Source organism: Sander lucioperca, chromosome 11 (assembly GCF_008315115.2).
Source record: "Sander lucioperca isolate FBNREF2018 chromosome 11, SLUC_FBN_1.2, whole genome shotgun sequence".
NCBI lineage: Eukaryota > Metazoa > Chordata > Actinopteri > Perciformes > Percidae > Sander > Sander lucioperca.
This window is the reverse complement of record NC_050183.1, coordinates 18,343,404-18,348,956: the sequence shown is the minus strand read 5'-3', so window position 1 is coordinate 18,348,956 and position 5,553 is coordinate 18,343,404.

Genomic DNA, 5,553 nt, shown 5'->3' with positions numbered 1-5,553 from the left:
TAATGAAATATATATATATATATATATATATATATATATATATATATATATATATATATATATATATATATATATTTTTTTTTTTTCAAGAAACTTCTTTAGCTCCTTATTTTTTTCAATAATAAGTTGTATTCACAGAGCCCCAATGGTTTTCATACTTTCATGTTCATAGAACTAACACTTTCTGTGTTGCATGTAGTCATGTACGCTGTTGTAGACAATTGGTTCAGGTTATGTTTAATGTATCTTATAATGTTTTTTCGGGGTGTTTTGCCTGAAACATATAATTCGTGGTCGTATGACGTCTGTCACTCATCCGTTCAATAACTTCATTTTTGCTGACAGGAAGACCTGTGAAGCATGACAACTCAAAACAGTGTTCCACTGTTACATGGTTTTCTATTGTCAGATTGAAGAACCGTTGAAGCTCACAATGATAACTATGATTATCCTTTTCGAGCTAATGTTGTCACATTCTAGCAGAAGTCAAATTCATTTGGATAGCAAGATTCCAACTCAAAGTGTTTCAAGGCATGAACAACCAGTAAACATGTCAAAAAGAGACATACATTGCAATATATATATATATAAAATAATATAAACACACAAATGAATAAAAGATAACGGGGAAAAAATAGATCAGTTGCAGTTTCAGTGCAATGAGAGTGCCGCAATAAACAAACTCTGAAATTAATGAAATAAATAAAAGTGCAGTAGAGAGCATTAATCAATCTAGGCTATTCTCATGAACCATTTGTATATACTGTGTATATATCTACGAAAAGTAATGCACTGTAATTCCACGATGGTATTGCTGTATGCACCACATTGACTGCTGCTATAAGGGCGCTCTGGTCCACGTAGGAAGGTGGTCGAAGTGGATGGGTGGGTCATAAAACACAAGGCTTTCAAGCTGGGGAGCGGAGTTTGTGTCCTGGGAAAAACACAAGACTTTCACCCAGGAAACGCACGTGTGTGTCCCGGGAGACCTGCCTAAGGGGACCGGAGTTTAAATCCAAACTGCAATCCTATCCGCTGAAAGGATCGTCACCTCACGGTGCTCTGTACCCGGTCACCTTCTGTCAGCTGAACTCAACTGCAATGCCCTCTGAAACGACCGGCACCTTAGGGTGCTCTGTACCTACAACACTTACAACATATGTCAGATGGCGTTTTTTCCTGAGGTATTCAAAGACGGGATTATTTTCACAGATTGAAATCTGCCTAACATTTTTGTATTATGCAATAGGAGTTTTCTTTTCACCGTGTGTGACCACTGGTTGCTAATAATATTTCTGCTCACAGTCACCTTTTGTCTGCTAAATGTAACTGTAAAGACTGCTACACGTATGGCCTGACTTGCGGCCAGTCGTCACGTGACCCCTAATTTCGTAGGATATCATGCGAATTGTTGTGCGTAACTTTTTGTATGACCTCTTACGAGCTTGTTCATGAGAATGTGTTGATCTATCAAAACAAAGGAAAACAAGGTTTTTAATTTAGGTTAGACAAAGGAATTTTAACAGCTGAAAACATAATGAGAAAATTAGTACTTAAGTACATATGTAGGAAATGGATCCAGTGACCCTCAGTAAACTGGAGCAGTCCACAGTGGCATCAACAATCAATGCAGGTAGTGACACTTTATACAAGTGAATTTGTATGAAAGGACCACAAAGAAAAAAAGGTAAAAAGATGTGGTGCAGCTCTGTTTTGTGATCATATGAGTAGTCCTTTATGTATACATCCCTGGCTGAAAAAGGGGTCCTGTTGTAAGAATTAATAGCCATCAGTAAGTCATTGATTACTCCCACGCCACTATAAATTGGTTTCATTGAACCTGAGCATTTGATGATGTTGTAGCCAGTGAAATGGCCGTGCCCTGAAGCTCCCATATTCTTTCACAAATATTTGCTTATTCCTCAATTTGCCAAGAGATTTTCTGCAAACCATGGCCCAAAGCAAACCTTTTGACATTTGCCAGGATTGCCAGATGGCCTGTGCATGTGAGCAGTATTAGGCTGTGTGTGTGTGTGTGTGTGTGTGTGTGTGTGTGTGTGTGTGTGTGTGTGTGTGTGTGTGTGTGTGTGTGTGTGTGGTAGGTTAGAGGGAACCGTGTACAATTGTAGAATCTCTTTCATATCCAAGCTAAATTGGTATTGTAACTGAAATGTTCCTAACCTAATTGATAGTGAATCGAAAATGAAATAAAATCAGTAATAAAAATTATTCGGGACCTTGTGAATCGGAATCAAATCGCTTTGGAAAATCATTGACGATTCCCGGTCTTATAATTAACCACACCCTGTGTGCCATGATTTTGATGCCTGGACCATACTTTTCCTGTTACATGTATATTAAATGTAATACACGGCAAGGTCACTTCCCAGAAACAATAAACCGAAAATGTGTCTTTCTAAAAATCAACGATCAAAAGATAAAATCAAAAGCTATGTCCTATTTGAGTCTTTTGTATTCTCCACACAGGGCAGGACATATCCCACAGGGGTGTTTTGTTATCACTGACTTTATTATATTATCTACATTATGAGATTGATGAGAATATACATTTTAGGTGACAGGATTTCATTTGATTATATTTGATGCACAGTGGTTCTGCGCTCCGTTTTCCCCTGTCACAGCTTTTCAGGAGGCCCTGACAGATCCTGTCTGGATAAGCCACTGCTGTTAGAGATTTTCTCCTGACATGTGCCCATATCTCATCAGGGAGCCCTTGATGTGCACTTTATCGAAAATTGCCATGAACTGATGCTGGTTGGATGATGTGCATTGAAGTCGTCAAAGCAATGGTAAAATATAGACGTGACACATTCCTCGGGTAAAATGCACACTTACCCTCTCACATAGCGTTGCACACTTACAGTATACACACTTCAGGGGGCACGTTCAATCGCAAAACGATGTGTACCTTTTTACTACGGTTTCCTTGTTGAACGACATGTTTCCTCGGAACGGTGTGAAACATTGTGCAACAGGCTTTGAGTTGTGTTTTCTCTTGTTTATTGGCTGTGTCACAAGTGATAACCAATCAGCAGAGACGTGCCTGTAAACTCGTGGTAATAAAAGGGCTGAACATGGCCCAGGTTCTCCTGAAGGTAAGAGAGCTGTTCTAATCAAGACCCACGCTATCAAATAACCACAACCACCTCGGCTCAATGAAGACTGTAATTATTTTAAATTGATTGCTGCAGAGCAGAACACAATCACCTTATATGAAGCAAAAGTCCCATTTTGTTATCTTTCCCTCTGCAAATGGTCTTTGTTCGGTGAAGCACTGGAGACTTACAGATGTCAGCGACGGCGAGAAGGAACACAACAAAGTGCCAGCATATTTGGAATGTTTGGCGACAATGCTGGCTGCCAACACACAGACCCCGCTTTCACATGTGTGCTGCCTTCAAACGAGAAAGCAAATTGCAGGATGCCAATTGTTTGTTTTTTTCTCTCTCTGTGCAGCAAAAATAATTATACGTTCATACAAAACTGATTTGGGATGGTTTTAGGGGGGGGGGCAGAGGGAGAGAAGAGCTTGGCATGATTGCACATTATTTAGCGTAATTACGCTTTCACTTGAGGATCTGTGTGTTCACCCCACTGCAACATTTTGTTTTCAGTAGAAAAAAAAAACTGGATTTGTCACCTCTTTCTGAAAGGCTCACATTATCACACATGTAATTCTTAAAACACCTTTTAATGCTTTGCTCTCTGCTAACAAGGCTGATGAAATATGTTTTACTTTTTAATGTCAAAAACAATGTTTCCTGAATACGGATTAGTGTTGAGCTTTTTCACAGCACACATGGAACTATCACCACGTTTGAGAATCATTAAGATTTAACGGAAATCTCCAGGTTAAAAGATGTTGGTTTTTCCTTTTCTTTATAACACAAACGCATCTCTCTGGTAACTCTCAAAGCCACTACAGATCTGTACTTAATTTGTAGATCAAATCCTGCACACTGCTAGGGAAGTAGTTCTCTTTTATCACAACCGAGATGTCAAATTCAACAACACCCATTTTTTTTTTGGCTCTATGAAGAGCCTGTTAAGTCTGCACCTTTCAACTCAGAAAATCACAGCGGGAGAGCTGTCCAGCAGAGAAGGGTCACAGGTAATGCACAGTGAAGGGGACATTGCTGTGATCCAATGGGTTGTTTCCTCAGCATTAAAAGCTTAATGGACGCAGAAAAACTACCTTTGATGCTACAGCTGTGAAATGAAGATGAAAAATAGGCCCAGGCAAGGGAGAGTGAATGGGAAATTCACCGGGCTGAGAGGCACAAAAAGAAATTGCAGAGGACAAAAGTAGAGGACAGCAATTTATGTTTTCTATAAACTATCTGTGACAATTTGTTATATTCCCAGAACGTGTGACCTTCTTTATGCTACATCATCAATCAGTTAAAATATAAAACCTCATCATCTGATAGTTATGTGCCTAGCTTGTATTCATAGTCCTATTGCAGTCAGGGCAATCAGATGACAAATTATTAAGCAAGATGAAGAACAATTTAAGAGTACATTGGTGATATTCAGATCAGATGTTAAAGCTTTAGTGCGTAACATTTTGATATTAATGAACATCCGTTACATTCAAGTCATTGCCAAATGAGTTGCGATACACAGCTCCATAAACTCTCTCTGTATTTGTCAGTATGGCTATGTTCAGAAGATTGTGTCATCTGGTGACTTTCCCACGCACAAGTTAGAGTGAAGATAATTACCTCTTCTGAAGAGTCCATCATGTTTTTTTTAATCCTCCGTGTCCTCCTTGGCTACTAGCAACTGCATGGAAGAGGGGTGGGGGTGGTGCGCGATCACGGAAGGCTTGGATCATGTGGACGCACCGACAGTGTTGTTGTCTTAGACTTAGAATTTCTCATGGGGGCGACAGAAACTACGCACAATAGCTTTAATTAACATTTACAGTGAAAAAAATGTATACAAAGTAAATACACCGGTAGGAATGCTGTGCATTTTGGCACATCAGCTGCTTGAACTGAGGTTTGCTAATGCTCATTTAGAAATGTTGGGTAAAAAGATAATTGCAGGAGCAATCTTGTGATAAAGCTGTAAGACTGAACTCTTAGGCTACAGCGGTGTGTTCACACAATTTGAAGCAGTGGGCGGACAGAAGCAACAGTGGATCTGAGGATGGTATTTCAGATTTTTTTTTAAAAACCCATTAGCTATTAACATTAACAAACAGCTGTTCTGAAAAACACTCCTACAGCTATTTTGACATTTAAGGTAACAAAGTAAAAGACATAAAAAAGAATCTTGTCTCGATTGGTTGTGGTAACAGTCTTTTTATCTTAACTTTAATCTTTTAGTATAAAGAAACAACTTGACATATACTGTACTCAAACTTCTCTCCAGGAAATTATGTTTTACATTTTATTGGATATTGTAGGTGAAATAAAAGATGTCGTCAGTGAACATTTTACTGATTGACTTTTTGTATCAACATTTTGGAAATTGACAGATGAATTTGTTAAAAACGTTTCCTCATTATAGTGTGTTGATAGAAAA